The sequence below is a fragment of the Leptodactylus fuscus genome, chromosome 6 (genome assembly GCF_031893055.1).
Source record: "Leptodactylus fuscus isolate aLepFus1 chromosome 6, aLepFus1.hap2, whole genome shotgun sequence".
In the NCBI taxonomy this organism is placed as follows: domain Eukaryota; kingdom Metazoa; phylum Chordata; class Amphibia; order Anura; family Leptodactylidae; genus Leptodactylus; species Leptodactylus fuscus.
In genome coordinates, this window is record NC_134270.1 from 53,680,726 (window position 1) to 53,690,622 (window position 9,897).

Here is a 9,897-nt window from a genome sequence, read left to right on the forward strand (position 1 = left end):
GGCCCTGTGCATAGATTTAATAAGTGGGCACCCCCATCACCACCACCTAGAAATACCTGACCTGCTTAAATTACAATGCTCCATCACTGGCCCCACATAGTATAACATCCCTTTATGGCTCTCATGCAGTATAATGGCTCCCTAGTGGCCCAATACAATATTCCCCTTATAATGTCCCCCTCCAGGTTGCCCCCCACAGATTCATGTATCCCTCCAGTTTGCCACTACAAATTCATTTCCCCCACCTGCCTGGCTGCACCCATCATGTCAACCTCCCCCTCCCCAAGTTGCCCACACCGTGTCATGCACCACTCAGGTTGCCCCCATATTATCATGTCCACCTACACTGACGTGTCCCACTCAGATTGCTCACACATGTTCTCCGAACGTCGATGAGTTGTTGTAGACCAGACCCACTGCCCTAGACAGAGGGACAGTAAATGTAGGGCTGTATCACTGTCCAAAGGGGGTCCCGCTACCATAGGACTCGGTGCAAGTGTACCAATGGCCCTATAGTTAAATCAGCGCTGGTAAAGGTAGTGAAATCCTCTTTAAATTCCAATATACTGCAGCATTATGAAATTATCTCTAGGGCAGATGTCTTTATCTTCATCTTCAGTTTCCCTCTCCAACTTGCAGTTGTGATGCCATTCTGGTGAGTGAAAATAATGATGCTTAACCAATAATATGATACAACTGCAACTTGTGTTTCCTCTGTGTAATTTATTGATTTCTCCACTAGAGGGAGCTAATGTCTTATAGCGCAAGGAATGCTATTACTTGAAATAAATATGGCTAGTGTTAGTCGGTAATGTCTGGTCACACTTTGTTACATAATAAATGGTCGCACTGCAGCCTGCAGGTGGTCGTGACAACAGAAGGCAGAAAAAAAAAACTGTTAGGTTTCTCTGCCACCACATTCACTATCATTACTTGCAGCCAGGGCCATTTTAATATATTAGGGGCACTGTTCAAACTTTTTGGAAGTGCCCCCCCACAGCGAGTACTGTTCGGATCAGCCGATCCGAACAGCACGCACGCATTGAAATGAATGGAAGCACCTGGTACTTCCGCTTTGACGTCGGCCGGCCGCTTAACCCCCCGCGTGCCGGCTACGTCCATTCATTTCAATGCGTGCGTGCTCACTCATCTCTACTAGCCTCTTCATTAAGCCCCCTACCCACTCAACCACCACACAGAAAAAACACACCTGACAGCATTCCCAAGGACCTGCAGCACTAGTGGTGTAATGATGTCTGCATTATGGCGCTTAATGTGCTTCCCTGCCGCGAACAACATCAGTCAGAGGCAGAATAATGGGGCACAGAGCTGACACCTCCGAGCTCTACTATTGTATAGAGTTGAAATCACTGCCTGTCGCCCAGAACTGCAGGAAAGCAACTGAAATGCAGGGCTATCCGGCTCACTGCAGGGCGGCTGAGGGTCCCTGCAACCAAGTCCAGTGTGGATGTACCATTGGCCCTATGGTTAAAGCAACTTCAATGGCTCCAGATTAATTGAATTGTCTATGGTGAGCCTAAGGTAGTCTAAATCCACTTTATCCTAGTGACTGGTAAGGTGATGTTAACACTATGGTGAAGTGTCTGCGACTTAAAAGCAATTCTCCATAGTGCAATGTATGCAGGCACAGTATGGCAGTACATTGGGTGCCTACAGCTCGGTAGTATAGAGTTCCTTTCCCACTGCATTGTCCTGTATTGCCTCAGCTCACCATGGACCGCCTCTGTCATTTTTCCACTGCAAAAACTATACTTGGTACAGTACTTTTATCGTGCCTTCTTCAAGTTAGGTACTAGATATGGGCGAACCTCACAAAATTTGCTTTGACGAATATTCTTGAGGTTCGTCCATGGTAACGTCATAACACTGGTCAGTTAGATGGTTGTCATTTAGAAGTAATGCAGGTATTTTCTGCAAACTATATGGTACCCAATCTAAGTCACATTGAGATGAAATAACATGACTGTACCCGGCACTATGAGACATTTCTATACTCTGCACGTCTCCATTGCATGCTTTTGCAGCAGGGGATTGCCATTCATCAGCTTATGAGGTCAGCGCCCAATGCTTTTGTTGTGCTTGATGGAGACATATGGGATCTGCTGAGCCCAACACCTCAGAGACTGGATAGTGAACTGCCAGCACATTGAGGAGATAATGAGCGCTGAATGCGTCCTTGTTAGCAGCCCCCTGACAATACAAGGATTAGCGCTGTGCTTCATCCAGACCCATGAGGTCCCCATGAAAGGAGCATCCTGATTACAACATGTCTTCAAGGAATGCACTTGATGCTGTCATGTGGACAGAAGAGCATTTACCCCTGAAATACGTAAACTTTCCAAGTTGTCCTCAGTATTATTGGAACTTCTATACCGGAATCTACTACATATTGCCTATTCGAAGGGGTATAACTTAAGGGGTGCAGAGGGTGCAGTAGCCACGGGGCCCAGGAGCCTTAGAGGGCCCATAAGCACTGGCATCAATACTAAGATTGCAGCTTCCATCTGGCTCATAAACCAAGGAGACCCACAGATTACCCTGCCCAGACTAAGGTGGATTAAACTCCTTAGCACCCGCAACTATCACTATCAAGAATTCACTGTAGGGACGAGGTAGGGGGCCACGGACAAAAGATTGCATCGGGCCTACAAGACTTTAGTTACGCCACTACCTATTCAGTAAAAGATGGGTAACAACTAGAGATGAGAGAACACTATTCAAAACAGCCATCTCGAATAGCACGCTCCCATAGAAATGAATGGAAGCGGCCGGTACGCAGGGGCTACGTCCATTCATTTTTATGGGAGCGTGCTATTCGAAACAGCCATTTCAAATAGTGTTCGCTCATCTCTAGTAACAACCAAAGCATCACAGGTGCTATGTCACTCAGCTTTACCATATTCCTGAATGACATAACTGACTGGTTGATACTCTCTTTTGGGAGTAATCACCAGGTTGGCAAACCCAATTGTAATAGTGGCCATATTGGCTGTCACTCAGCTTTCCCAAAACTACTTATAGCAGTTATTGATAACTTTATGTAAAGCGATGACTTAAAGACTTTTACTTTAGACCAGTCTCCAAAGAGGGTTCTCCTGTTGTTGCAACACTGCTATTTCCCTTCCTCCCAGCGGTCAGGACATGCTGACAGTTGTGGTTCATCAAGAACTGGTAAAGGGCCAGGTTAGGCTGGTTATATATATATATATTGTTTATCGGCCAGTATTAGGAAGATTCTGGGAAAAAAATGAAGTCTACAAAAATATACTAGTATATAATATTAGATAATTCATATTAACAGCTTTCATTCCCTGTAGTCCCCTCCCCCACCTCACTAAAGAGTCATATCAATTCTATTAGCCTTGTAGGGTCTTGTCGGCACTTGTAGAACATATTGCTGCTCTTTGTATGGGCGAGAGCTCACAAAGCCGCATTAATCTCCACTGAATACCCTTATGTCCTTTCATTACAACACAAACCACTGCTGGCAGCTGGCCGTACATAGCGCTGAGCTGTCCATTGATATCACAGGCATTTGCTTTACACATTTGGTAATACAGTTTGCAAATAACCAAGTAACTTGTTAACGTTATTGGACCACTTTTTAAGGGAATACAAAATGATAAAACTTTTCCTCTTAAAAATATATAATTTATTTACTTTCTAGTCCTGTATAACCCATTTAATAATGTAAACCTAAAGTTTAACTAAAGTCTAACTGTATCCAACCAGGATCTAGAGGACAATAAAGAAATATGGTGACCGTGTTGAGTCAGGCCATAGTAGAGCGCTATATATGGTGATATACCAATAAATAGCATTGTTAGTCACTGACTGTAACAATCATAGCAGTCACGGTGATAGTGTTAGTGATAAAATTCCTAAAATGGTGACTGCCTGCAGTCATGGTGATATAACTCCTCACTCATATTCTATTTTTAATTTTATTCATGTATATGATTCATTTCTATGGTCCATATTGAGATTACTCCAGCACTACCCCACTTTTTCCTGGTACCCACACTGGTAGTTCTGCTCTATCCAAACACAGGCGGTGTCCATGGACAGGAAGAATAGCAATAACCGAGAAATCTATCAAGTAGTCTTCAGCTATGTGCTTTTCTATCTGCAATACCCCTTACTTATAATAGGGGGCACACTTTACTGAAATGTACTGGAAACATCTGCCCCAATATCACATTCTTCTCTAACCAGTGATTTTATGTATAAACCTATGGATGTCGTCACACAGACAATAGGTCCTTTCCAGAGGGGTAACTTCAAGCTCCTGGGCCCCCACTTGTTCTACAGACGTCTTTGGGACCCCTGAGGCTCCAGGACTGATAGCGATTACCCCCTCAGCACCCCCTATAGCTATACTCCTGCTCCTTTCTTTACTCCCCTTTGTTACCATTGTTTGATTTATGTTATAATTCGGAGAATTAAAAAACCCTTTCCCATGTCTTTAGGGAGTTTGAGCATTTTAGTCATACGATTCACACTCAAACTCTTTGTAAGGCCCCATGTTGCGGAAACGCTGCATTTTTGGCTGATGCAGAAACACAGCAGAAAATACCGCATTTTACAGTACTAGAAAAGTGGAAACGCAGCTAATAAAATGTAGGGGAAAAAAACGCAACGGATATATTTTGTGCTTTTTTTCTGTGGTGTTTTTTATTGCGTTTTTGCTGCATTTTTCTTTGTGGTTTTTCTTCCTTTATATCTATAGGGAAAACGCGAGCATTTCTGTGGGTAGAATTGACATGCTGTGTTTTCAGAAATACGTACGCTTTTCCACAGTGTTTTTTGCCAGAAGAGTGTGGATGGGATTAGCCAGAATGTCGTTCATCGTGATGGTACTGTATTTTGCTGCTGCGTTTCTACAGTAACCAAAAACACTGTGCTTACACCAGATTTAAGAATACTCTCGCCACACCATCCAGCCACTGTGGAAGAACAGTCTGTGCCTTTACCCGTCTTTCTTTATTGTTCAGTTTTATTTTCTGCAAAAATGTAAAATCTTTAGGCCGGGGCCCCACATGGCGTAAATGCCGCAATTTGCCCACAGTAGAACTGTTGCAGGAAAAATTGTGGTGGTTTACAGTCAGCGCAAAGTGGGTGGGATTGTAAGGGATGGGATTCTAGAGAATCCCATGCCCACTTTGTGGTAAAAACCACGCTGCGGACACGTTGTGATTTCCAAAACTGGCGCAGTTTTGGAAATCGCAGCATGTCAATTATACCTAAATAAATGCCAGCAGTTTCCCTTTATGTATAATTGAAACAGAAAGTCTGTAGAGAAAAACTCTGCGAACTTTCTGTGTAGAGTGCTTGGGAAGAACAGCAATGTTTTTTCCGCAGCGCTTTTTTGCTACGGGATGTCCCATGGGGCCTTAGCCTTAGTGCAACTTCACACATATATCAGGACGCCTGTCACCCCTTAAACTGTTGTATATGTTTCAGCTTTTTCATCTTCTTTCCTTCTTTTTTCATCTTCACTGTATGTCTTGGTTACACAGCAGTAATGACACCTCCAGCCACTCTGTTAAACTTTTTGATTGTGTTTTATCTATCTTTCTTTATATCTCTTTATTGCATAAAAGAAAAACTTTATTAATATTTCACACATTTTTGTAAGCAGAACTAGGAAACCCATTGGTCACTCCATTGAATTGTTTCAGTTAGGTCTCATTTACACCTGTGTTTTTCATTTTTATTTTTTTTTAACCCAAACCCAGGAGTGTCATGTAAACAAAAATGTGAAGTGAATGATTTAGACTTCTTCTCATTCTTGACTTCACATCTGATCTTGACTTTGAAAAGTGTCTGAAAAATACTGATTAAAAAGTGTGAATAGGGTTCTATTGTGTGTTTGTGTTTTTTTTTCTCGTCATCTATTGTTGTTATTATTATTTTTATGAAAAACCTTTGGTTTAACTTCACATTTTTTGTTAACTAGGAAACCCTTTGGCCAGTCCATTACTGTTTCTAGGTTTTTTTTCCCCTTTCTTTCCTTTATTCATGTAGAAAACCCAAGGAAGACCACCAGACAGATTCCTTCACATTGAATTATGAGAGGGGCCGTGAACTCCATGCTGATACAACACAATCTGTCAAGGTTTGTTTGCTCATTATGTTCACCAGCCAACTGTGAATGTGTCAAATGCATTGATGGTCAAACACACACAAGCCCCCCTCCCCAATAACACACACAGAGACAGAAGGATTATTAGAGATAAATTAGACAACGTTGACAAAGAGCTTGGGTTGGACCCATCTGCTGGTCTTCTTGGCGCGTGCAAGGCTTGTGCCTGGATCTGGATGTCTCCTGATGTGAGGCCACCACAAGGGTTGTAGACTGTTTGCATGGTGTATTAAGGAACCCTGTGGGATCTTCAAGTGCTTGGAAGCAAATAGTGCTTGGAGGCAGATGACCTTCTGTTACTGGCTGAATAAGTCTGATGCTTTACCATTTATGTTGCTTTTATGGCACCAACATAGACTGGCTCACTGTACACATGTTCACACCTATCCCCAGAGGAGCTCATCTTTTGTAATGCAAGTGATTGGACAGGTATAGCTATTGTAAGAAATTTCTATATAAATAGTTCTACAGTAGGGGGTCCGCTTAATGTGGATATTAAAGGGGTTTTCTGGTTATTGAAAGTTTTTTGCTATCCACTAGATAGAGGATATCTGTTTGATCAACCATAGTCATATGAATCCCTTGTACCCCGTTTGAATGAAGTGACTGGTTGTGCATTTGTGGCCACTCTATATACTTCTGTGGGACTGCCAGAGGAAACTGAGCATTATACTGTGCAATCTCTGGTGGGCCCACACAGAATCTATGGAGAGCCATAGCGCTTACCTGCCGCTGCATCCAGATCCTCTACTTGTGATCACTGACAGTCCCAGTGGTTGAACTCGCACAAATAATACAGTGCATAGGATTACTTTAAATTACCAGAATACTTCTTTAGGCTGAGGCCCCACATTGCGGAAACGCAGCTTTTTTTGTTGCAGATTTTGTTGTGTTTTTTTGAGCCAAAGCCAAGAATGGCTATAAAAGGAATGGGATCTCTATAAAAAGTTCTTATACTTCTCCCTTCTGCTCAAGCCACTCCTGACTTTGGCTCAAAAGAAGCAACAAAATCTGCAACAAAAAAAAGCTGCGTTTCCGCAATGTGGGGCCTCAGCCTAAATTACCTTAGAACCTGAGGGGGCGTAAAGGTATCTCTGCCGCATATATACACCAATATTTTAAATGGCATATAGTATTTAGGGTCCCCATTACAGATTTTGCATTGAGCCCAGGAGTTTCAAGTTATACATCTTTGCATAGAGTTCTCTTCTTTCCAGAAAAAACTTCACTGTTGTTCATAAGGTGTTTAAGGGCCCCATTACATATTTTGCATTGGGACCCAGAAGACAACATGTGCTGTCGTAACTCCCATTCTGCATCTCAGTTGCCACATTAGGGGGAGGGCTGGGGATGAGTGCCTTGGCCTGACACATTTATTACCAAATCTTAATAAATCTTAATAAATCTGCCCCATCGACTCAGCTGTACACTGTCCCTGGATGGATATTACTTTTTAAATAAAATTTAGCTCTACAGAACGGGCTCAGCACTGATCACACATAGTCACAGCTAAAATATACAATACTTACATCCAGAGACTAACAGGAAATATTTTTTATGCTTGCAGTTGTTCTATTTGCTCTTGGCCTCCATTTCGCCCAGACCACCATGACAACTTCTTTCAGTTATGACTTGTCTTTGCACAATTTGGTGCCCAGGCATTGTAAGGGGGTTGTCCAGGGAGTTAAATTACCTTAATTGATTCAGTGGATTCTTCGTGATGAACCAAGGGGTCCAGCCTGCCTCCAAACCCCAGGTCAGGTGATAGGTACCTGCATGTGTCAATCTGCCCCCTCCCTCCTCCCCTGATTTCACTGACAAATACCTATGCTATGGGAGCTGTGGATTTACTATAGTAAAGATTAGCTTTACATTGTATCTTACCATATTAGTGCCATATATAGTGCCCTATATAATAAAGGTTTCCAGCAACTAAAGCTCCTGACAGTAGTTGCCACAGAAGTAGTGTGTGTCAGCAAAAATTGTGCTAAACTGATATTGTCCCAATAATAATCGCCATTATGTGCTGAATAAACAATTTCAGAAAGTAGATATAGCTCCTGGCAGTATCAGTATATAAGAATGCTCCCAAAACAACTACTGCTCCCCCACACTGCACTAAAAAGTAACTGTATCCACCAGAATACCCTCAAAAGTAATAGGAATTCCCAGCAGTGGCCCCAAAAGTATCCATTACAGGGAGTCTGTCATAATAAAATGATCCCCCTAATAGTGCCACCAGTAGTAATATTTCTCATTCAGAGTTCCCCCATTAGTAATAGTGTTTCCCTACAGTGACCCCGTGAGTAATAATGCTCTCCCAGAGTGACTCTATTTGTAATAGTGCCCACAATAGGAAGATCAGAACGCCAGAGTTTCTTCATTAGCAACAGTCCCCATTAGTATGGCCCTATATTTCTCAAAGTTGGAACAGTGCCCCCTAAAAAAATGTCCCACACACATATATAACACACATTAAAGGGGTTGTCCCATCACAAGGATCCTATCTATACTGCTTGTTAATGTGAATGTAAGACTTTTCCTAAATACATTGCTTCAGCAAAACTCCTTTGTTTGTCCACTATCTTACTTTATTCATTTTTTTTTTACACATCCCTTGACTTATCTGGTCATAAGTCAAGTGATGTATCTGCTGCTCTGAGGGGGGAGGGAGGAGGGGCTAAGTGCACGGGAGCAAGCCTGGAGGGGGGGGGAGTAGTGTACATTTTTTTGGGGGAAGGGGCCGCCAATACAGACCCGGCATCCGCTGTAATAGAGAGGCGGATGCCGGGGAGTGTAGACGCCGGCAAAGGTGCCTACAACATCGCTACACTCCTGCCCTGCATGAAGCCAGCAGCGGCAGGAGCGATGCTGATATTCCGGAGGGGAGGGGGGCGGAGGAGCGGAATAGCAGCATCGCTCCTGCCGCTGCTGGCTTCATGCAGGGCAGGAGCGTAGCGATGTTGCAGGCACCTGTGCCGGCGTCTACACTCCCCGGCATCCGCCTCTCTATTACAGCGGATGCCGGGTCTGTATTACATTGTGAAGGTTGTATGTCCAATGCCTAGCTGCATTGGCAGCGCACACGCAGGGCCAGCGGCATAGAAGCGACGACTTCTCGCTGCTGGCTTTGCATATGTAACCCCACCCACCAATGACGCAACAAAGCCGGAAGAAAGAAGAATTTACAGAATCGAAGACTAGCAAGTATGCGACGTGGGAATACCCCTTTAAGATAGATAGATAGATAGATAGATAGATAGATAGATAGATAGATAGATAGATAGATAGATAGATGTAATATATATAAAAAATGAAAAGGAAAAGCAATGTTAAAAATAATGCAAAAATATCTGTTAAAACAAACAAAAAAAAACATCATAGTTTTCTAAACCGCATCATGTGCTATAAAATGGAAAATGGCCTGGTCTTCAACTGGTTAACGGCAGAAGCGATTTTATACTTGGTGAAGAACTGAAACAGAATGTACATTAGCAAGTTGGAGAAGTGATGTCGTGTCCCGTCACTTATCACTTTTAAGAGAAACCTCTGAAGTTGGGGCTGTACATAGATTCTCATTCACACTTCACTTAGGGTTTGTGCTGTATACTGACAGTAAAGAGGAATCTCACCACAGCTGCCCAAGCCTTGGGTCCTAGGATCAAGCATCTTTCTACCCCTCTCCTGACACTGACACCCTGGGAAAGTGTCCTCCATCCTCCTCATACAAT